The sequence below is a fragment of the Rhinoraja longicauda genome, chromosome 23 (assembly GCF_053455715.1).
Source record: "Rhinoraja longicauda isolate Sanriku21f chromosome 23, sRhiLon1.1, whole genome shotgun sequence".
NCBI lineage: Eukaryota > Metazoa > Chordata > Chondrichthyes > Rajiformes > Arhynchobatidae > Rhinoraja > Rhinoraja longicauda.
The window spans coordinates 32,843,042-32,868,774 of NC_135975.1; positions in this window are offsets into that span (position 1 = coordinate 32,843,042).

Genomic DNA, 25,733 nt, shown 5'->3' on the forward strand with positions numbered 1-25,733 from the left:
TGGAGGCTGGCCCTTCGGCCCACTGCCTCCACACTCGACCATCGGCCCTGCATGCAACATGGAGGCTGGCCCTTCAGCCCACTGCCTCCACACTCGACCATCTACCCTGCATGCAACATGGAGACTGGCCCTTCGGCCCACTGACTCCACCCTCGACCATCGACACTGCACGCAACACGGAGACTGGCCCTTTGGCCCACTGACTCCACCCTCTACCCTGCATGCAACATGGAGACTGGCCCTTCAGCCCACTGACTCCACCCTCGACCATCGACACTGCACGCAACACGGAGGCTGGCCCTTCGGCCCACTGACTCCACCATCGACCCTGCATGCAACATGGAGGCTGGCCCTTCGTCCCACTGACTCCACCCTCCACCATCGACCCTGCATGCAACACGGAGGCTGGCCCTTCGTCCCACTGACTCCACCCTCCACCATCGACCCTGCATGCAACATGGAGGCTGGCCCTTCGTCCCACTGACTCCACCCTCCACCATCGACCCTGCATGCAACATGGAGACTGGCCCTTCGGCCCACTGACTCCACCCTCGACCATCGACCCTGCACGCCAGGGGCAATTTACAGAGGGCCAATTACCCCATATACCTGCACGTTTTGGGGATGTCGGAGGAAACCCGGAGCGCCCGGAGAAAACCCACGCGGTCACAGGGAGAACGTGCAAACCCCACACAGACAGCACCTGTAGTCAGGATGGAAGCCGGGTCTCTGTGGCTGTGCTACTGTGCCATAGTGGAAACTGGGAGGAGTTTATGGAGATAGAGTGTAATAGGCGTACAGCACAGAAACAGGCCCTTCAGCCCAGCTTTCCCATGCTCTCAAGGTCCCCCATCTACACTAGTCCCATCCACCCGCGTTTGGCCCATATCCCTCTAAACCATGTACCTGTCCAAATGTCTTTTAAACACTGTTACAGTTTCTGCCTCAACTACCTCCTATGGCAGACACAAAATGCTGGAGTAACTGATGTCTGAAGAAGGGTCTCGACCCGAAATGTCACCCATTCCTTCTCTCCTGAGATGCTGCCTGTACCGCTGAGTTACTCCAGCACTTTGTGTCTACCTTTGATTTAAACCAGCATCTGCAGTTCTTTCCTACCCCCTTTGGCAGATTGTTCCATACACCCATCACCCTCCGTATGATAAATGTTGCCCCTCAGATTCCCATTAAATCTCTCCCCTTTCACCTACTCTGGGTAAAAGACTCTATCTATTCCCTCACAAAATGCTGGAGTAACTCAGCAGGTCAGGCAGCATCTCGGGAGAGAAGGAATGGGTGACGTTTCGGGTCGAGACCCTTCTTCAGACTGATGTCAGGGGGGCGGGACAAAGGAAGGATGCAGGTGGAGACAGGAAGATAGAGGGAGAACTGGGAAGGGGGAGGGGAAGAGAGGGACAGAGGAACTATCTAAAGTTGGAGAAGTCGATGTTCATACCGCTGGGCTGCAAGCTGCCCAGTCGAAATATGAGGTGCTGTTCCTCCAATTTCCAGTGGGCCTCACAATGGCAAATACCTTCGATTTGTACCAGCATCTGCAGTTATTTTCTTATACTATCTATTCCCCCCATCATCTTATACACCTCCACAAGATTAGCTCATCCTCCTATGATCCAATGAAGAAAGTCCTAGCCTGCCCAACCTCTCCCTCTAGCTCAGGCCCTCAAGTTTCAGCAACATTCTCCTAAATCTTCTCAGCACTCTTTCCAGCTTAACAAGATCCTTCCAATGGTTTCCATCGACGCACATTTGGCTGTGAAAGGCAAGAGACACAGGAATGGCACCAGTCGCAATTCCACCGCAAATCAGTAGATGGCGGTCTTAAGCAGGACACTCAACAGAGTGAAGAAGTTGTCTCGGCCCAAAAGGTCACCCATCTCTTCTCCCCAGAGATGCTGCCTTGACCCGACTGAGTCACTCCGGCACTTTGTGTCTATCTTTGGTGTAAACCAGCATCTGCACTTCCTTCCTACACTCAATGGAATATCTGGGACCTTCCTTTAGCTGGTTAAACAAATAGACACTTCAATGGAGATTGGGTTTAAAAAGAAATTAAGAAATAATTAAAGTCATAGAGTCATAGAGTGATACAGCGTGGAAACAGGCCCTTCGGCCCAACTTGCCCTCATCTATCCCAGCTACACTAGTCCAACCTGCCTGCGCTTGGTCCATATCCCTCTAAACTTGGCCTATCCATGTACCTGTCTAACTGTTTCTTAAACGTTAGGATAGTCCTAGCCTCAACTACCTCCTCTGGCAGCATGTTCCATACACCCACCACCCTTTGTGTGAAAAAGTTACCCCTCAGATTCCTACTAAATTGTTTCCCCTTCACTTTGAATCTATGTACTCTGGTCCTCGATTCCCCGACTCTGGGCAAGAGACTCTGTGAATAAAACCACGATCTATTCCTCTCATGATAAGATCAACCTTCATCCTCCTGCGCTCCAAGGAATAGAGACCCAGCCTCTCCCAAGAGTTCAGACCCTCTAGTCCTGGCAACATCCTCGTAAATCTTCTCCGAACCTTTTAAGCTTGACAATATCTTTCCTATAACTTGGTGCCCAGAACTGAACACAATACAGTAAATGTGGTCTCACCAACATCTTATACAACTGCAACATGACCTCCCAACTTCTATACTCAATACTCTGACTGATGAAGCCCAATGTGCCAAAAGCCTTTTTGACCACCTTGTCTACCTGCGACTTGACCTTCAAGGAACCATGCACCTGTACTCCTAGATCCCTCTGCTCCACAACACTCCCCAGATGCCTACCATTCAATATGTAGATCCTGACAATTCATGTTATCTAGAGGGCAAAACCTCAGGTTTAGTTGGCACAAACCCACTCATTCTTAAAGAAATACCAAAAATAAACGAGGACCCCGGGAACTGCAGATGCTGGTTTACAAAAAAAGACACAAAATGCTGGAGTAACTCAATGGGTTAGGCAGCATCTCTGGAAAACATCGATATGCAATGTTTTGTGTTGGGATCCTTCTTCAGACTGATTGGGGAGGGGGAGGAGAAAGCTGAAAGAGAGGAGGGTAGGACACAGCATGGCAGAGTGATAGGTGGATACAGTGAGGACAGACACAAAATGCTGGAATAACTCAGCAGGACAGGCAATATCTCTGGACCCTTCTTCAGACACTGATGCAGTGAGGTGTTTTATTTTGATAGGCAGATGGTTGGACAAAGGCCAGAGGTGAAAAAACTAAAAGTGTGAGATTAGGATAGAAGAGTTTTAGTTTTTTAGTTTTAGAGATACAGCACGGAAACAGGCCCTTCAGCCCACCGTGTCTGCACCAACCAGCGATCCCCACACACTAACACTATCCCACACAAACTAGGGACAATTTACAATTAAACCAAGCCAATTAACCAGCAAACCTGTACAGTAGTGTTTGGAGTGTGGAAGGAAACTGATGATCTCGGAGAAAACCCACGTGGTCAAGGGGAAAAAGTACAAACTCAGTGCAGACAGCACCCGTAGTCAGGATCAAACCTGAAAACCGGGTCTCTGGCGCTGTAAGGCAGCAACTCTGCCTTACAGGATCACTGGTTGGCGTGGATTCGGTAGGCCAAAGGACGTGCTTCTGCGCTGTATCTCTAAGAAAACTAATCTTGAGAACCTGGACGATGAATTGAAAGACGTACATAAGTCGCACCGACTGAGAGGAGATTCAGGTGAGGCTGAGAGACTGGCCCAGACTGGTTAAAGTTTCTGCCCTCTCTCATTTCTAGAACCTAGAACAACAGTAGAGCACAACTACAGGCCCTTCGGCCCACAATGTCTGTGCCGAACCTAGTGCGAAGATAAACAAACATCTGCCCGCACATTATCCACGGTTGCAAACGCCTTTTGCCCTATTTTGGGGGTTTGAGAAGGACAATTCAATGGTTCTACATGGTCACGTGTGCACAGCACAGTGAAATTATATTGCACAACCCACAAAGGCACAGTCGGCCATATTTTGGCGCCGTTTGCAAAGAAAAAATCCAAAGTGCAAAGTAGGGTCCAGGTGCTGGAAGTACTGGAGTGCCACCAATCCAGGTAAGCCCAGTTGAGCCCCAGGTAAGCCTAGGTAAGCCCAGGTAAGCCTAGGTAACCCCAGGTAGGCCCAGGTAAGCCCAGGTGAGCCCAGGTAGGCCCAGATGAGCCCCAGGTAAGCCTAGGTGAGCCCAGGTAGGCCCAGGTAACCCCAGTTAGGCCCAGGTGAGCCCCAGGTAAGCCTAGGTAAGCCCAGGTAGGCCCAGATAACCACAGGTAACCCCAGGTAGGCCCAAGTGAGCCCCAGGTAGGCCCAGATAAGCCCATGTAGGCCCAGATGAGCCCCAGGTACGCCCAGGTAGGCCCAGATAAGCCCAGGCAACCCCAGGTAGGCCCAGGTGAGCCCAGGTAAGCCCCAGGCTGCTGCAGACCCATGACCCGACGTCCCTCTCCTTGCCCGACCAACCGCCTCTGTGTCCCGGGGGAACCTCCTGCAGCCGACCTTGAAGGTGCTGGAGGCAACACCTCTCAGACCAGCCCACTCCTCACATCCGGCCCCACCAGCGGCCCCCTCCTCCCACACCCTCTGGTCTTCCGAGCTTCCCTGTGTCGGCGGCGGCCGTGGACTTGAGAGCATTGCAGCGAATTGTGGACACATCCCAGATTATCACACAAACCAACCTCCTTTCCATTGACTCCATCTACACCTCGCGCTGCCTCGGCAAGGCCAGCAACATCATCAAGGACGAGTCGCACCCCGGCCACTCCCTCTTCTCCCCTCTCCCATCGGGCAAGAGGTACAGAATTGTGAAAACGCACACCTCCAGATTCAGGGACAGTTTCTTCCCAGCTGTAATCAGGCGACTGAACCATCCTACCGCAACCAGAGAGCAGTGCTGAACTACTATCTACCTCGATGGTGACTCTCGGACTATCCTAGATTGGACTTTACTGCCTTTACCTTGCACTGAACGTTATTCCCTTATCATGTATCTGTACACTGTGAACGGCACGTTTGTAATCATGTATTGTCTTTCCGCTGACTGGACAGCGCGCAACAAAAGCATTTCCCACTGTACCTCGGTACACGTGACAGTAAACCAAACTGAACTGAGCATCTCCGCACTAAACCCAGCTACAATTTAGCACTGACCTACTGACTACAGATGCATCTGCTGTCTCGTGGGGTCGGTGCAGCTGAAGGTTAGGTTGGGCAGTGGGTATCTAAAGAATGCAGTCGTGTGGAAAAATAAGAGAAGCTGAGATGGTTCCCAACACCAGGAGGGGGAAGGGGAGATGGAACAGAGACAATAGACAATAGGTGCAGGAGGAGGCCATTCAGCCCCTCAAGCCAGCACCGCCATTCAATGTGATCATGGCTGATCATCCAGAATCAGTACCCCGTTCCTGCCTTCTCCCCATACCCCCTGACTCCGCTATCGTTAAGAGCTCTATCTAGCTCTCTCTTGAAAGCATCCAGAGAATTGGCCTCCACTGCCTTCTGAGGCAGAGAATTCCACAGATTCACAACTCTCTGAGTGAATTTTTTTTTCCTCATCTCAGTTCTAAATGACCTACCCCTTATTCTTAAACTGTGGCCCCTGGTTCTGGACTCTCCCAACATCGGGAACATGTTTCCTGCCTCTAACGTGTCCAATCCCCTAACAATCAGATCCCCTCTCATCCTTCTAAATTCCAGTGTATACAAGCCTAGTCGCTCCAGTCTTTCAACATACGACAGTCCCACCATTCCGGGAATTAACCTCGTGAACCCACGCTGCACTCCTTCAATAGCAAGAATGTCCTTCCACAAGTTTGTGTGGACAGCAATAAATACCTTCCAGTGGCAGAACCTCCTGTAATCAGATATAAGATAACTAATCAGCCAACAATAAAAGATTATTTTCTAACGAGGTTATCACTCTGACTGGTGTGCCTGCTACACTTAGACAATAGACAATAGGTGCAGGAGGAGACAGCCATTCGGCCCTTCGAGCCAGCACCGCCATTCAATGTGATCATGGCTGATCATTCTCAATCAGTACCCCGTTCCTGTGGCCCCTGGTTCTGGACTCCCCCAACATCGGGAACATGTTTCCTGCCTTTAACGTGTCCAATCCCCTAATAATCTTATATGTTTCCATAAGATCCCCTCTCATCCTTCTAAATTCCAGTGTATACAAGCCGTCGCTCCAGTCTTTCAACATACGACAGTCCCGCCATTCCGGGAATTAACCTAGTAAACCTACGCTGCACGCCCTCAATAGCAAGAATATCCTTCCTCAAATTTGGAGACCAAAATTGCACACGGTACTCCAGGTGCGGTCTCACTAGGGCCCTGTACAACTGCAGAAGGACCTCTTTGCTCCTATACTCAACTCCTCTTGTTATGAAGGCCAACATTCCATTGGCTTTCTTCACTGCCTGCTGTACCTGCATGCTCCCTTTCAGTGACTGATGCACTAGGACACCAAGATCTCATTTTCCTAACTTGACACCATTCAGATAATAATCTGCCTTCCTATTCTTACCACCAAAGTGGATAACCTCACACTTATCCACATTAAACTGCATCTGCCATGCATCCGCCCACTCACACAACCTGTCCAAGTCACCCTACAACCTCATAGCATCTTCCTCACAGTTCACACTGCCACCCAGCTTTGTATCATCTGCAAATTTGCTAATGGTACTTTTAATCCCAACATCCAAGTCATTAATGTATATTGTAAATAGCTGCGGTCCCAGCACCGAGCCTTGCGGTACCCCACTAGTCACTGCCTGCCATTCTGAAAGGGACCCATTTATCCCCACTCTTTGCTTTCTGTCTGTCAACCAATTTTCTATCCATGTCAGTACCCTACCTCCAATACCATGTGCTCTAATCTCCTATGTGGGACCTTGTCGAAGGCTTTCTGAAAGTCGAGGTACACCACATCCACCGGCTCTCCCCTGTCAATTTTCCTAGTTACATCCTCAAAGAATTCCAGAAGATTTGTCAAGCATGATTTCCCCTTCGTAAATCCATGCTGACTCGGAACGATCCTGTTACTACTATGCAAATGCTCCGCAATTTCGTCTTTTATAATTGACTCCAGCATCTTCCCCACCACTGATGTCAGACTAACGTTAGCACCATAATACACAAATGTGATATTAGCAACACATTACAGAGATATCACACATTACAAACGCATTACACAGACCACATTCCCACGAACACCCGGATCTGGTTCAACAACGACAAGCCCTGGTTCACAGCAGAACTCAGACAGCTCCGCCAGTCAAAAGATGAGGCCTATAGGAGTGGTATTTATTCACAAGATGCTGGAGTAACTCAGCAGGTCAGTCAGCATCTCAGGAGAGAAGGATTGGGTGACGTTTCAGGTGGAGACCCTTCTTCAGACTGATGTCCTCATTCTTCAGGAAACGGGGCTTCCCCTCTTCCATTATAGATGAGGCTCTCACTAGGGTCTCTTCTACATCCCGCAGCTCCGCTCTTGCTCCCCCTCCCCCCACTCGCAACAAGGACAGAATCCCCCTCGTTCTCACCTCCCACCCCACCAGCCAGCGGATCCAACAAATCATCCGCCAACATTTCCGTCACCTCCAACGGGACCCCACCACTGGCCATATCTTCCCATCCCCTCCCCTCTCTGCGTTCCGCAGAGACCGTTCCCTCCGTAACTCCCTGGTCCACTCGTCCCTTCCTACCCAAACCACCCCAACCCCGGGCACTTTCTCCTGCAACCGCACGAGATGCAACACCTGTCCCTTTACCTCCCCCCTCAACTCCATCCAAGGACCCAAACAGTCTTTCCAGGTGAGACAGAGGTTCACCTGCACCTCCTCCAACCTCATCGATTGCATCCGCTGCTTTTATTTATTTTTTAATTCTCCTACAGGAGCGGGGATGCAGACCTCTACAGGCAGGCCACGCACAAGCTGAGAATAGGAATCAGAGCTGCCAAGGAAAGGTACTCTGATAAGCTGAGGAGCAGGTTCTCAGCTCTTGACCCTACTTCAGTTTGGAAGGGCTTGCAAGAAACCCCCCGCTCCTTGGACAATCGTCAGCTGACCAACGACCTGAACAAGTTCTTCTGCAGGTTCGAGAAACTTCCCCGCCCACCTCCCCAAGCAGCAATTCACATGTTCTCACAGCCTGACTCCAGTCTGCAAAGACTGGACCCTGGTCCACTGCACACCCCCTCCTTGCTGCCCAGCATCAGTCTGGCCACCTTCTCCATCGCCAACAATACAAATTGTGGAGGTGGAGAGGCTATTCAGGAGACAGAAAAGCCGGAAATCTCCAGGACCGGACAATGTTCCCCCCTCCACCCTCAAGCTCTGTGCCAAACAACTGGCACGGATCTACACAGACATTTTCAACCAGTCCCTGCAAACCTGCACTGTCCCTGCCTGCTTCAAGGTCTCCACTATTGTCCCTGCACCCAACAAGACAAGGATCACTGGTCTTAATGACTACAGGCCTGTCGCACTTACCACTGTAATCATGAAGACCTTTGAAAGACTTGTGCTGGCCCAGCTGAAAAACATCACAAACCCCCTGCTGGACCCCCTGCAGTTTGCATACTGGGCCAATAGATCGGTGGATGACGCAGTCAACCTAGGCCTGCACTTCATCCTCCAGCACCTCGACTGCAAGGGGACCTAAGCCAGGATTCTGTTTGTGGATTCCTCTGCATTTAACACCATTGTGCCAGAGCTACTACACTCCTAACTCTCCCAGCTGACTGTGCCTGAACCCCTCTGTCAATGGATCACCAACTTCCTGACAGACAGGAAGCAGCATGTGAGTCTGGGAAAGCACATCTCGGACTAGCAGACCCTCAGCATAGGAGCACCGCAAGGCTGCGTACTCTCCCCTCTCCTTTACTCTCTCTACACCAACGACTGCACCTCCACAGACTCCTCTGTCAAGCTCCTCAAGTTTGCGGATGACACAACCCTGATTGGACTGATCCAGGATGGGGAGGAATCTGCCTACAGATGAGAAGTGCCACAGCTGGCGCCTTGGTGCCATCGCAACATCCTGGAGCTCAATGCTCTCAAGACAGTGGAACTGATTGTAGACTTTCGAAGAGCTCTCCCTCCCCTCCCCCCACTCACCATCAACAACACCACAGTCACATCTGTGGAGTCATTTAAGTTCCTTGGAACCATCATCTCCAGGGACCTTAAATGGGGGGCCACCATCAACTCCACAGTCAAAAAGGCCCAACAGAGGATGTACTTCCTGCGGCAACTGAAGTAACACAATCTGCCACAGGCAATGATGGTCCAATTCTATACTGCTATCATTGAGTCCGTCCTCACCTTCTCCATCATGGTCTGGTTTGGCTCAGCCACCAAGCACGACATCCAGAGGCTGCAACGGATCGTTCGCACAGCCGAGAAGGTTGTTGGCTGCAACCTTCCCCCCCCATTGACGAACTGTACACTGCAAGGGCCAGGAAGCGAGCGGGCAAGATCATCTCTGACCCCTCTCACCCTGGCCACAAACTCTTTGAAGCACTTCCCTCTGGAAGGCGACTCCAGACTGTCAAAGCAGCCACAGCCGGACATAAAAACAGCTTTTTTTCAGAGCCTCCTTTTGCTCTGGTTTATTTCACTCACATGTTTAAACTGTAATGTTGTGTTCAGAATGTTTTAATGTTTTATGCTCTACTCTTAATTCATAATTGTTGACTGTATGTTCGTGTTGTTACTTGCGAGCGGAGCACCAAGGCACATTCCTTGTATGTGTACATACTTGGCCAATAAACTTATTCATTCATTCATTCATTCATTACAAACGCCACACATTACAAACACATTGCACAGACCACATATTAACAACACATTACAGAGATCACACATTACCAACACTTTATGCAATTATGCACAAAATGCAAAAAAAGTTCTCTTTCCACAGATGCTGCCTGACCTGCTGGGTGTTTCCAGCATTGCCTGTTTTTATTTCAGATTTCCAGCAACTGCCTTCTGTTATTTTTGAAGAGATGGCATAGTCAGGATGGGTCAAAATAATTCCTTCCATGCTGTGCCATTCTCTGATGCTACAACATTAAACGACTCAGTACAGTAAATTCTTGTTTTAACGGACTCCTTTGTAATGGATCTCGGTTTTAGCGGATGGACCTGCCCATGCCATCGCCTCCCCTCATTTTGCCCTTCGAGCCAGCACCGCCATTCATTGTGATCATGGCTGATCATCCACAATCAGTAACCCGTGCCTGCCTACCTAGTTATGACACAAAGTGCTGGAGTAACTCAGCAGACTGAATCAGTCTGAAATAGGGTCCTAACCCGAAATGTCACCTGTCCACGTTCTCCAGAGATGCTGCCTGACCCGCTGAGTTACTCCAGCACTTTGTGTCCTTTTGTACATTAACCATCATCTGCACTTCTTTGTTTCAAATGATAATCCCTTACTCAGTTATAACAGACGATTGACAATAACAGTGTAGGAAAGAAAACTACAGACGCTGGTTTAAATCGATGATAGACACAAAATGCTGGAGTAACTCAGCGGGTCAGGCAGCATCTCTGGAGAGACGGAATGGGTGACGTTTCGGGTCGACCTGAAACGTCACCCATTCCTTCTCTCCCGAGATGCTGCCTGACCCGCTGAGTTACTCCAGCATTTTGTGTCTACAATCAACAATAACACACCATCCTCCCCATCCTCCCTCCCTCCCTCCCTCCCTCCCTCCCTCCCTCCCTCCCTCCCTCCCTCCCTCCCTCCCTCCCTCCCTCCCTCCCTCCCTCCCTCCCTCCCTCCCTCCCTCCCTCCTTCCCTCCCTCCCTCCCTCCCTCCCTCCCTCCCTCCCTCCCTCCCTCCCTCCCTCCCTCCCTCCCTCCCTCCCTCCCTCCCTCCCTCCCTCCCTCCCTCCTTCCCTCCCTCCCTCCTTCCCTCCCTCCCTCCCTCCCTCCCTCCCTCCCTCCCTCCCTCCCTCCCTCCCTCCCTCCCTCCCTCCCTCCCTCCCCCCCCCCAATCCCCCCCCCCCAATCCCCCCCTCCCTCCCCCCATCCCCCCCTCCCTCCCTCCCTTCCCCCATCCCTCCCTCCCTCCCTCCCTCCCTCTCTCCCTCTTGGTCTCTTGGTCCGTTATAACGAGGGTTGGCTGTATTTACATCATTAACACTTGTAAAATCAGAACACTTGCCTGACCAGTGGGCTTGCAAAGAATGGTTGTGACTTCAGGGCCAGTTGCAAACTTGATGCAGTCCTTCCATAAGAAGTCTTTTGGAGGGTTATGTGGGACCCTTGCACCTGATGCCCACACCTGTGGTGGAAAGAGTCAAGCAATGTTAATGCCTTTAAACACAAAGGTCATGAAAGACAAATAGTGAAAGGCCTGGATAGAGTGGATGTGGCCAGGACGTTTCCACTTGTAGGAGGACATACCTTTAGAATGGAGATGAGGAGGAATTCCTTTAGTTATCTGTGGAATTCATTGCACAGACGGCTGTGGAGGCCAAGTCAGAGATTGATTGGGCAGAGATAGAGAGGTTCTTGATTAGTACGGGTGTCAGGGGTTACGGGGAGAAGGCAGGAGAATGGGGTTGAGGGGGAGAGATAGATCAGCCATGACGGAGTAGACCCGATGGGCCGAATGGCCAAATTGTCTCCTATAACATGAAAAATGGTTCAAGTGAAGCATCTTCAGGTTGAACGTAAAGTGCTGGAGGAACTCAGCGGGCCATGCAGCATCTGGGGAGGGGATGGACAGACAACATTTTGGGTGGGTTCCCTTCATCAGTCTGAAGAAGGGTCCAGATCTGAAGCATCATCTTTCCATTCTCCCCCCCAGATGCTGCCTGACCAGCTGAGTTCCTCCAGCACTGAGTGTTGTGATCGAGATTCCAGCACCCGCAGTGTCTTGTGTCTCCATCTTCAGGAGGATGGGGGTGAGGTGGGAGAGTGTGCCAGAACATGGGGGGTAGAATAAAACATGGACAAAACATCGGATCGTTCATTTTGGCGGCCATTAACAGAAAAGCAGAGTTTTTGCTTTTGTTAAATGGGGACATGTTCCGATGTTTAGCCGCTGGACTAGTGGGCTGAGGAATTGTTAATGAACTTCAATGCAGATAAGTGTGAGGTGTTGCATTTTGGCAAGTCGGACTAAGGACCTTCACAGCGAATGGCAAGGCCCTGGGTAGTATTGTCGAGTCTTGTTCGGTGAACTTTTGTAATTCTGTCGGTGCCAGACGTGTGGCAACTCATGTATAAAACATAGAAACATAGAAAATAAGTGCAGGAGTAGGCCATTCGGCCCTTCGAGCCAGCACCACCATTCCATATGATCACGGCTGATCATCCAAAATCAGTACCCCGTTCCTGCTTTCTCCCCATATCCCTTGATTCTCTTAGCACTAAGAGCTAAATCTAACTCTCTCTTGCATACATCCAGTGAATTGGCCTCCACTGCCTTTTGTGGCAGCTAATTCCACAGATTCACAACTTTCTGGGTGAAAAGGTTTTCCCTCATCTCAGTCCAAAATGGCCTACCCCTTATTCTTAAACTGTGGTCCCTGGTTTGTGGACTCCCCCAACATCGGGAACATGTTTCCTGCATCTAGCCTGTCCAATCCTTTAAGAATTTTATGTTTCTATAAGATCCCCTCTCATCCTTCTAAACTCCAGTGAATGTACTGCCCAGGTGAGGTCTGCTCTATGATTCTGCCAGGCTGTATGGAAACACAAAGCATTTCACTGTATCTACTGTAGGCACAGGTGACAATAAGTATCATTAAGTATCATAAAGAACAGAGGGATCTCTGAAGGGGAAAAGATTTAATAGGAATCCGAGGGGTAACTTTTTCACACAAAGGGTGGTGGGTGTATGGAACAAGTTGCCGGAGGAGATAGTTGAGGCTGGGACTATCCTAACATTTAGAAACAGTTAGACAGCTACATGGATAGGACAAGTTTGGAGGGATGTGGACCAAGCGCAGGCAGGTGGGACTAGTGTAGCTGGGACATTGTTGGCCGGTGTGGGCAAGTTGGGTCGAAGGGCCTGTTTCCACACTGTGTCACTCTATGACTCACTCTTGGAGTGCAGGGAGAGATGTGTAAGATCATGAGGAGAATGAATAGAGTAGAATCGTTTACCCAAAGCTGGGGTATCAAGAACCAGAGGACATTAGTTTAAGGTGAGAGGGGAAAGATTTAATAGGAACCTGAGGGTCAACATTTGCACACACACACACGGGGTGGTGGTGTCTGGAACAAGCTGCCAGAGGAGGTAGTTTAGGCAGGGACCAGGAATAGGACCAGGAATAGGATTAGGAAGACTTTATTGTCACATGTGACTAGGCAGAGTGAGATTCCTTGCTTGCATACCCAATGTATACAAACACCTAGGGCGCTAACAAAGTTACAAAGCACGCCGGCTCCTCCTTTTGTTCACCCCCTCCCTCCCTCACGGTGTCCCTCCCCCCCCCCCAAGCCGGGACTATAACAACATTTAAAAGACATTTGGACAGATACAGGAGAGACATGGGCCAAATGGGGGCAGATGGGACTCGGGCCGTTGGGCCATCTTGGTTAGCAAGGGCAAGTTGGGCCGAAGGGCCCGTTTCCGTGCTGTGTGATTCAGTACTTGGATGTGCTGCACACAGGTCACTGAAGGCCACTGAAGACTCTATAACTCCATAACCAGTGAACGACTTAAGAGTTAGTTTGGAAATTGACAAGCTGGAAAAAAATCTAGCGTGACAATAAAACAGTTTTAAGAATTGTTTCCTTGTAATTTCCCCCACGGTGTTCAGACATTAATGTCTCTTAAGAATGCTACTTTACACATGGGTGGCCTTGCAAATCGACAAGTGATCACTTCTATTGACACTTAGAGAATCGCTTCGGCAATCTCGGCGATCGCTTCGCTCGACACCTTCGCTCGGTCCGCGTTGGCCAAACTGGTCTCCCGGTGGCTGAGCACTTCAACTCCCCCTCCCACTCCCAGCCTGACCTTTCTGTCATGGGCCTCCTCCAGTGCCATAGTGAGGCCCACCGGAAATTGGAGGAACAGCACCTCATATTTCGCTTGGGCAGCTTGCAGCCCAGTGGTATGAACATTGACTTCTCCAACTTTAGATAGTTCCTCTGTCCCTCTCTTCCCCTCCCAGTTCTCCCTCTATCTTCCTGTCTCCACCTATATCCTTCCTTTGTCCCGCCCCCTGACATCACTCTGAAGAAGGGTCTCGACCCGAAACGTCACCCATTCCATCTCTCCTGAGATGCTGCCTGACCTGCTGAGTTACTCCAGCATTTTGTGAATAAATACCTTAGAGAATCATAGAGTCATACAGCGTGGAAACAGGCCCTTCAGTCCAACTTATCCCAACCGCCCAACATGTCCCATCTACACTAGTCCCACCTGCCTGCATTTGGCCCATATCCCTCTAAACCTTTCCTATCCATGTACCTGTCTAATTGCTTCTTAAACGTTGCGATGGTCCCTGCCTCAACTGCCTCCTCTGGCAGCTCGTTCCATACACCCACCACCCTTTGTGTGAAAAAGTCACCCCTCAGATTCCAGGAAAATCTTTCTCCCTGCACCTTAAACCTATGCCTTCTGGTCCTCGATTCCCCTACTCTGGGTAAGAGCCTCTGTGCATCTGTCTGAACTAATCCCCTCATAAGATAAACCCGCATCATCCTGCGCTCCATGGAACAGTCCCGGCCTGCTCAACCTCTCCCTATGACTCAGACCCTCGATAAGACACTTGCACAATGATACTCCATTAAACATACAGCCGTTAACTTGCAGTAATAACTATAAACTTATTGGTTATTGGAAAGACCTTTATTAAAAAAATTACTGCAGGAAAGATAACATTGTTATTGTGAAACTCCCTCGCCCCGAACCCACTTTCTCCATTGACACGAATGTAGACACAAAATGCTGGAGTAACTCAGCGGGTCAGGGAGCATCTCTGGAGGGAAGGAATGGGTGACATTTCGGGTCGACACCCTTCGTCAGACTGAAGAAGGGTCTTGACCCGAAACATCACCCATTCCTTCTCTCCCGAGATGCTGCCTGACCTGCTGAGTTACTCCAGCATTTTGTGTCGACCTTCGAATTAAACCAGCGTCTGCAGTTTTTTTTCCCACTTCTCCATTGACACAATTGGTTTTATGAACAAAATGTTCCACAACGTGAGGTTTCTGAGGAATGCAACTGTCGGGTTCCAGCAGATCCTCCTGGGACCAACTGCATGGGTCCCTAGTGGTATTCCCAACCAAACGTCACCAATTTGTGTGGAGGTGTGGGAGGGAAGAGGGGCACAGAGGGAAAATGGAGCCTGCAAATGAAAGAGGTGCTCAGGAAGGAACTGCAGTGTTAATGTGCGGGGATCGCTGGTCAGTACGGGCCCGGTGGGCCGAAGGGCCTGTTTCCTCGCTGTATTTCTAAACTAAACTAAACTAAACTAAACCGTGCTTAATTTACCTTCGCCACAGAATACAACTGGATAATTATCACCATCTGTGTGTTTTTGTTTCGCAAACTGTGAGATCGCCACTCACTCACACATGAAAGAAATGGTTTGAAAAAGTGTTAGAAGGAACTGCAAATGCTGGTTTAAACCAAAGATAAAAGTTCAAAGGTCTTTTATTGTCACGTGTGCCAATTCAGGTACAGTGATATTCGATAGACACAAAATGCTGGAGTAACTCAGCGGGTCAGGCAGCATCTCTGGAGAGAAGGAATGGGTGACGTTTCGGGTCGAGACCCTTCTTCAGACTGGTCGGGGATGAGGGAAACGAGAGATATAGACGATGATGTGGAGAGATAAAGAATGATGAATGAAAGATACGCAAAAAAGTAACGATGATAAAGGAAACGGGCCATTGTAAGCTGTTTGTTGGGTGAAAACGAGAAGCTGGTGTGACCTGGGTGGGGGAGGGATAGAGAGAGAGAGAGAGAGGGAATGCAGGGGCTATCTGAAGTGAGAGAAATCAATATTCATACCACTGGGCTGTAAGCTGCCCAAGCGAAATATGAGATGCCGTTCCTCCAATTTGCCTGTGGCCTCACTCTGACAATGGAGGAGACCAGAACAAGGGGCCACAGTTTAAGAATAAGGGGTAGGCCATTTAGAACTGAGATGAGGGAAAACATTTTCAGTCAGAGAGTTGTGAATCTGTGGAATTTTCTGCCTCAGAAGGCAGTGGAGGCCAATTCTCTGAATGCATTCAAGAGAGAGCTAGATAGAGCTCTTAAGGATAGCGGAGTCAGGGGGTATGGGGAGAAGGCAGGAACGGTGTACTAATTGAGAATGATCAGCCATGATCACAATGAATGGCGGTGCTGGCTCGAGGGGGCCGAATGGCCTACTCCTGCACCTATTGTCTATTGTCTATAATTTACAGAAGCCAATTAACCTAAAAACTTTGAAGTGTGAGTGTATGTGTGTGTAGGTTAATTGGCTTGGTATAATTGTAAATTTTCCATAGTGTGTGTAGGATATTGTTAATGTGCGGGGATCACTGGTCAGGGGGTATGGGGAGAAGGCAGGAACTGGGTACTGATTGAGAATGATCAGCCATGATCGCATTGAATGGCGGTGCTGGCTCGAGGGGGCCGAATGGCCTCCTCCTGCACCTATTGTCTATTGAGACCGAATGGTAAAAGGGGAATTAAAGTGTTTGACCACCGGGAGATCAGGTAGGGCCAGGCAGACTGAGCGAAAGAGGTGCGATATTTTACCATGGCAGAATGTTGCGTGTGACGTGGAATGGCACCTGGCCTGTGGTTTGCCGTGAACGACTGCCAGCAGTGCGTCGCGAGATGTTTCTCTTACCGTTACGCCAGAGCCGACGCACACTCGGGTCCTGGGGGGGAACTTGTACATTGCCACGGGGTGCCCGCCGATGTTTTGCTGCAGAAGGTAGTTGCCAATGTCCTCCTCGGTGTTGGGCGAGATATTCAGAAGTCGGACAAAGTGGCCGTTGGTGGCAACCTCCACAATCTTCATGTTCCCAATGGTGCTGGAATGGAGAAAAAGCTTGTGTCCTTGCTCCCAGACCATGAGACACAGGAGCAGAATTAGGCCAACCGGCCCATCAAGTCTACTCCGCCATTCGATCATGGATGATCTATCTTTCTCCCTCAATCCCATTCCCCTGCCTTCCATCACAGTGAGGAGAGGACTAGAGGAGACTCACTGTGATGGATGTTTCTTTTTCTTTTTTTTGTTTGTGTTGGTTCTGGTTGTGTAATTGCGTATTTTATTGCTCTTATTGTTGGACTGTGGATGACGAAATCTCGTCCAAAAGACTTGTTTTTTTGGATGACAAATAAAGGTAATTCTGATTCTGATTCTGATTCTGATTCTCCCCATAACCTTTGGCCCCCTTGCTAACCTAGCAACCTCCGTTTTAAAAATACCCATTGACTTGGCCTCCAGAGCCATCTCTGACAATGAATTCCACAGATTCACCGTCCTCTGACTAAAGAGGTTCCTCCTCATCTCCATTCTAAAGGAACGTCCTGTTATTCTGAGGCTGTGCCCGCTGCTCCCAGACTCTCCTATGAGTAGAAACACCCTCCCCACATCTGCTCTATCTGGGCCTTCCGTTCTTTGGTCGGTCTCAACGAGATCCCCTCTGCTGCTAGATTGGAGTGTGTGCCAAGTCCCAAATAGAAACATGTAGGTCATTTGAATGATCAACATACTGATGCCCAAAGGAAATCACATCACCATCTAAATCCAATTTTATGCGTTCATCCCCTTCATCGGCTAACATGCAACGGGAAATATCCAGCAATTTAAAACAGCTTGGAAAGATAGTCATAGAGTCACAGAGCTGTGAATGTGTGGAATTCTCTGCCGCAGAGGGCAGTGGAGGCCAAATCACTGGATGAAAATCCTGCATCCTTTTTCAATGTTTCTATACAGCATGGAGACAGGCCCTTTGGCCCAACTGACCCATGCTGACCAAGATGCCCCATCTACCCTAGATCCATCTTCCCACATTCGTCCCATGTCCCTCTAAAGTTTTTCTATTCATGTAGCTGTCCAAATCTATTGTAAATAGACAATAGACAATAGGTGCAGGAGGAGGCCATTAGGCCCTTCGAGCCAACACCGCCATTCAATGTGATCATGGCTGATCATTCTCAATCAGTACCCCGTTCCTGCCTTCTCCCCATACCCCCTGACTCCGCTATCCTTAAGAGCTCTATCCAGCTCTCTCTTGAATGCTGGATCTATTGTATCAGTCTGAAGAAGGGTCTCGACCTGAAATGTCGCCCATTCTTTCTCTCCCAAGATGCTGACTGACCTGCTGAGTTACTCCAACATTTTGTGAATAAATCTATTGTAAATGTTGTTATATTACCTGCTATGATTACCTCCTCTGGCAGCTTGTTCCACACACCCACCACCCTCTGTGTGAAAAAGTTGCCCCTTAGATTGCTATTAAATCTTTTCCCCCTCACCATAAGCCTGCCTCCCTCTAGTTCTTGATTCTCCTTCTTTAGGTAACTCTGCATTCACCCTATCTCTTTACCTCATTATTTTATTCTCCTCTATAAGGTTCAGCCTCCTAGTCATAGGATCATAGAATCATACAGCATGGAAACAGGCCTTTCGGCCCAACTCGCCCACACCAGCTAATATGTGGAATACCATTCACAGTATCCCACCTGCCAGCGTTTGGCCCATACCACTCTAAACCTGTCCTATCCACGTACTTGTCTAAATATTTCTTAAACGTTGCGATACTACCTGCCTCAACTTCCTCCTCTGGCAGCTCGTTCCACACACCCACCACCCTTTGTGTGAAAAAAAGACCCCTCAGGTTCCTATTAAATATTTCTCCCCTCACCTTAACCCTATGTCTTCTGTTTCTCGATTCCCCTACTCTGGGCAAGAGACTGTGCGTTTATGCAGTCTATTCCTCTGATGATTTTGTTCACCTCCATAAGATCATGCCTCATCCTCCTTAGTTCGGTTTAGTTTACTTTTAGTTTAGAGATACTGCATGGAAACAGGCCCTTTGGCCCACTGAGTCCGTCCGCACCGACCAGTGATCCCCGCACATTAACACTATCCTACACACACTATGGAAAATTTACAATTATACCAAGCCAATTAACCTACACACACATACACTTACACTTCAAAGTTTATAGGTTAATTGGCTTCTGTAAATTGTCCCAAGTGTGTGTAGGATAGAACTAGTGATCGAAGGTAGGCACAAAATGCTGGAGTAACTCAGCGGGTCAGGCAGCATCTCTGGAGAGGAGAAATGGGTGACGTTTCGGGTCGAGACCCTTCTTCAGACCCTAGAACTGGTGATCGGGTTGATTACTGTTCAGCATGGACTCGGTGGGCCGAAGGGCCTGTCTCCATGCTGCATCTCGAAAACTAAAACTATAGCTAAGAAACTAAAATCAAAAAACCCGAGTTAATATGTGGCAAGTAACACCTGCACCACAAAATGATGGCCAATAACAACTAATGAATGGATGGATGGATGGATGGATGGATGGATGGATGGATGGATGGGTGGGTGGATGGATGGGTTGATACTTGTTAGTTGGCCAGGTAGGTAGAATGATGACTGGATATTCCACTGCCTCTCCAGCCCACATCAAGGTACACGCTGTGAATGTGCCATCGCACACTCTCTCTATCCAGGCTCAGAATCACTGGAAGGGCAACTTCATCTCGATGTCATCACGGGGAGAACGTGCAAACTCCACACACAGACAGCTCCCGAGCCCAGGATGGAACCCGGGTCTCTGGCGCTGTGAGGCAGCAGGTCTACCCGCTGCGCCACCACCGTGCTGACCCGGGATAGGATCAGTTGAGGACTGCCGGGGAAGATTATTTTTCATGTTAATGGTTTCAATTCTACTTGTGCTTTGGATGCTTTTAAAAATCATTTAAAACCTTAACATCATTTAAAATTTTGGGCGCAGCGGTAGAGTTGCTGCCTTACAGCGAATGCAGCGCCGGAGACCCGGGTTCGATCCCGACTACGGGCACTGTCTGTACGGAGTTTGTACGTTCATCCCATGACCTGCGTGGGTTTTCTCCGAGATATTCGGTTTCCTCCCACACTCCGAAGACGTACAGGTTTGTAGGTTAATTGGCTTGGTATAAAATGTAAAAATTGTCCCTAGTGGGTGTAGGATAGTGTTAATGTGCGGGGATCGCTGGTCGGCGTGGGCTCGGTGGGCTGAAAGGGCCTGTTTCCGCGCTGTATCTCTGTATCTCTAAACTAAAACCAGAATTAGCAACCGTGGCAATCGACGTCGACGGTTCCATCGAGCGCAAGCATCGTGTTACAAATGTAACGTGATGAGGGCTGACGGCTGTGAAGAACTTTGCATGGTTGCACAAACCTCTCCACATGTAAGATCAATTATTCCTGATTATTAAAACTGGCAGCACTTAATGTAACCGTCACTAACTGGAGCAGAATACTCCCTGGGACCACTCTTGTGTCTCCTGGAAAATTGAGGATGAATGTTTCTTAGCTTGGATTCTGTGAGACATGTCCCTATCAGTTTCTCAGTCTCCCCACTTATTATTGTCCTTGTCATAGAGTCATAGAGTGATACAGCGTGGAAACAGGCCCTTGTGCCCAACTTGTCCACACCGACCAACATGTCCCATCTACACCAGTCCCACCTGCCTGTGTTTGGTCCATATCACTCCAAACCTGTCCTATCCATGTTCCTGTTTAACTGTTTCTTATACATTGTGATTGTCCCTGCCTCAACTACCTCCACCTGGAGCGACTAGGCTTGTATACACTGGAATTTAGAAGGATGAGAGGAGATCTTATCGAAACGTATAAGATTATTAAGGGGTTGGACACATTAGAGGCAGGAAACATGTTCCCAATGTTGGGGGAGTCCAGAACAAGGGGCCACAGTTTAAGACTAAGGGGTAGGCCATTTAGAACTGAGATGAGGAAAAACTTTTTCAGTCAGAGAGTTGTAAATCTGTGGAATTCTCTGCCTCAGAGGGCAGTGGAGGCCAATTCTGTGAATGCATTCAAGAGAGAGCTAGATAGAGCTCTTAAGGATAGCGGAGTCAGGGGGTATGGGGAGAAGGCAGGAACGGGTACTGATTGAGAATGATCAGCCATGATCACATTGAATGGCGGTGCTGGCTCGAAGGGCCGAATGGCTCCTTCTGGACCTATTATCTATTGTCTATTGTCTAAAAAGTTACCCCTCAGGTCCCTATTCAAATCTTTCCCCCCTCACCTTAAACCTGTGTCCTCTGGTTCTTGATTCCCCTACTCTGGGCAAGAGACTGTGTGTGTCTACCCGATCTATTGACCTCATGATCTTATACACCTCTACACAATCATCTTTCAACTTCCTGTGCTCCAAGGAATTAGAGTCAGTGCGTTTACCCGATCTATTGCTCTCATGATTTTGCTCACCTCTATAAGATCACCCGTCCTCCTGCACTCCAAGGAATAGAGTCCAAGCCTACTCAACCCCTCCCTTTAGCTCAGACCCTCAAGTCCAGGCAATCTCATTAAATGATATTGCTGTGTTTCTCCTTAAGAAGAGTGTCTCAACCCGAAACGTCACCCATTCCTTCTCTCCAGAGATGATGCCTGTCCCGCTGAGTTACTCCAGCATTTTGTGTCTATCTTCGATATATATACATGTGTATGTCTACATTTACAGGTCCATCTCCAATGCGTGGCCCAATGTGGACTCTCATGGTCATTACCCACTCTGCAGGGAACAGTGAAGCCCCTGTTCCAATATCTAAAGGGGCTGCTCCTTGCCTTCTGGCTGCACTTCACACACCCACCATCCTCATCCTTGGACACCCTGTGCGTAGGGGAGGGTAGGGGGGCTGAAGATGTCCTGGTTGGGTTGCTCCTGGGCCTGGCCAAGCTGACCATCCGTGAGTCACGGCGCCAGGCGGAGGAGGGCTCTGCCCGAGCCGACTGCCTGCCCCTTTTCCGGGGCTACGTCCGTGCCCGGGTGGCTTTGCAAAGAGACTACGAGCTTCTACTCCACCTGCCTTTGTAAGTTGCCCCATGGGGACAAATAAAGTGTTTTTGCAATTTGAACTTTAGTTTGGCTTGATTGCATTTAGCTTTGTTTTTTAGTTTAGAGACACAGTGTGGAAACAGGCCCTTTGGTAGAATCCGCAGCGACCAGCGATCCCCACACACTAACACTACCCGACACACACGGGGGACAATTTTACATTTATTCCAAGCCAATTAACCTACAAACCTGTACTTCTTTGTGGGAGTGTTGGAGGAAGCAGAAGGTCTCAGAGAAAACCCACGTGGTCACGGGGAGAACGTACAAACTCCGTACAGACAGCACCCGTAGTCAGGTTCGTACCCGGGTTCAAGGCGCTGTAAGGCAGTAGCTATACCGCTACGATACCGCGCTGCCCTTATACACTATTTAAGTAACGTATTATCTGATCTGATGCAAAACAAAACTTTTTACTGTTCCTCAGTACACATGACAGTAATAAACATAAACACCAGCAGTGTCAAATGTACAGGCTATATATAGTGCTTTGCATGGCTTTTGCTTTGTATATACATATGTTATTTGGCACAAAAAAAACCTGCAGCCAAGGTGTAGATTAGTGTAATGGTGTCACTCATGTTATGTGTCATGCTTTTGTAGTTACGCCCCTTTGGCTTTTGAGTGACTGCTGCTGGGGTGATTCGAGTTAGTGTAAGTGCAACGTGCAGGCGTAAGGTCATGCTTGCTATGTAGTTAATAAAGTCTAAGGTTTATTATCAAGGTGTACGGCTTCTGTTATTATACAGCCAACACCAACATGGTGTCAGAAGTGGACGAACTTACGCCAAATTCTATTGTTTTCCTCTTGTTATTATCTTAGTTTGTTATTTTTCTACTTTGTGCGATGGCTTCTGCTCTCAGGAAACCGGAGATCTTGGTGTTTGATGCAGATCTTGCGGAACGGTATCGTGTTTTTGAAGAGGATTTTTCAATCTACATAGAAGCTGCATACCCTACGGCTGTCCCTGCTCTTCGTGCGTCAATCCTTCTTAAGTTGGCGGGCACGGAAGCTGCTCGTCGTGCCAGAAGATTTCACTATGCACCGGCTAGAGTTGATGCTAATGGTGTCCAAATTGCTGCGGAGTCTATCCGTGACCCTGAATGTCTCCTGCGTAAATTCCGACAATTATGTGAGTTACAAATCAATGTGAGCATTGAACGCCATAAGTTCTTTTCAAGGAATCAAAAACAAGGAGAGCCACTTGAGTTATATGTTAGTGCGCTCAAGCATATCTCTAGTCGATGTGAATTTGGAGATATTCACGATAGTCTTGTTCGCGATCGTTTAATCCATGGCATACTGAATGATAAGGTGCGCGATGAATTACTGCGGGAAGTTGACCTAACCTTAGCGGCTGCTGAAAACCGCTGTCGCATAGCTGAATTGACTGATGCTCACATTAAAACTCTGGGACATTCTGCTGCTCGTGAAATTAATGCAGCCAGCATGTCTTATCAAACTTCTCCGTGTTTATCTCAACTGCCAGTCACCAAGTTAAGATTGATCGATAATTGCTTCAACTGTGGAGGTTCACATGTCGCGGTTCGTGATCGTTGCCCTGCGTATGGAAAAAATATGTCGGCTTTGCAACAAACGAAACCATTTCATTAGGTGTTGTCGAACACGCAGTAACAGATTTCAAACGAGACAGTCAGTTAACTCGCTTGCCCATGATGAAGGTTCAATCTCTGAGTTCTCACACCCAGAGAACAGCATGTTCTCACACCATGTACGAACAGCTGGCGAAAGTGCAGAGATTGATATACATGCTTTGTCTAAGTCAGTGCACCAACAGCTAGATCCCAAGGTCGCATTGCTCATTAATGGTAAAACCCTTTATCTCAAAGTCGACTCGGGAGCGCGCTGCAACGTTATCTGTTTGGCTGTCTTCCAGAAGCTGAAAAACACAGAAACCTTATTTCCAACAGTTACATCACTTGTCTCATTTGCTGGAACTCGAGTACACCCCATCGGCCAAGTTGAGTTACGTTGCTGTCTCAACTCACGTGCCCACATCCTGGATTTTTACGTGGTACGTGAGAATGTACCATCCCTACTGGGTGCTGATGCATGCCTAGATATGGGTTTGATCACTTTCAGCCCTTCTGTCTGTCCTCTGACTACAGACTGTGATTTTACACGTCAAATTCTCACACAATACAAAGATTTGTTTAACGATAAGCTGGGCAAGCTGCCTGTCAGGTACACAATTACCATTGACCCTGAGGTAATCCCAGTTGTTCGTCCAGCTCATAGGATTCCCCACGCTATGCGGGATCGTGTTCAATGTGAACTTAACAGAATGGTGTCTCTGGGTGTGCTTACTCCCGTATCTGACCCCTCAGACTGGGTCTCCACAATGGTTGTCGCTGCTAAGAAGAACAAAGACGAGATACGGATTTGTATCAACCCCAAGGACTTAAACGCAGCGATCAAACGACCACGTTATCCCATGCGCACTGTGGATGAGATTGCTGCGCAGATGGCTGAAGCAACTGTATTCACGGTGCTAGATGCCAAGAGCTCATTTTGGCAGATTCCACTGGAACTTAACTCCTCTAAGCTGACGACTTTCAGCACTCCATTCGGACGTTATAAATTTCTTCGGATGCCTTTTGGTATATGTTCTGCCAGTGAAGTATTTCAACAAGCCATGGAGCAATTGTTTGCGGGCTACCCGTGCTCCATTGTAGTGGATGATATCCTCATTGCTGGAAAAACGGTCAATGAGCACCATGCCAATCTGTCAAAAGTGTTGAAGCGTGCCGAGGCCATCCATCTCAAGCTAAATCCTCTGAAATGCAAGTTCAGAGTGAATGAGGTAAAATACTTAGGTCATATATTTACTAAAGACGGCCTCAAAACTGATCCAGCGAAAACTAGTGCTATCAACGAGCTTCCAGCACCCACAGACGTGCTCAGTTTGCAGAGATTCCTTGGCATGGCCAACTATTTGAGCAAATTCATTCAGGACTTCAGTGAAATTTCGGCCCCATTACGCCAGCTTACACACAAAGACACTGCTTGGACTTGGCACGAGCAACAACAGACAGCATTTGACACTCTTAAAAGGCGGATGTCTAATGCTCCGACTCTGGCTTACTTTGACCCTAAACTACCGATTACTCTTACTTGTAATGCCTCACAACACGGGCTGGGCGCTGCATGCCTTCAGAATGATGGCAATGGCAATAAGCCTGTTGCCTATGCTTCACGCACCATGACTGACACAGAACAACGATATGCCCAAATTGAAAAAGAACTGTTAGCGGTTGTTTTTGCCTGCAAGAAATTCAACGATTTTGTCTTTGGCCACACTGTCACAATTGAAACTGACCACCAACCTCTAATCAGCATTGTCAACAAACCTATCCACACCTCTCCAGCGCGCCTACAACGGATGTTACTGCAACTTCAGAAATATGACATGGTGCTGGTCCACAAACGCGGTAAGGATATGCACCTGGCCGATACTCTTTCGCGTGCACCCCGGAAGACCTGCGAGGGTCTGCCCTCACCGGATGACGACTTCGTGGTGATGAGTGTGTCTTTTATTCCTTCGTCCTGCATGGAGGACCTGGTTGCCCACACTGCTGTTGACAGTACACTACGGTCGCTAACCTCCGTCATTAAGCGCGGCTGGCCA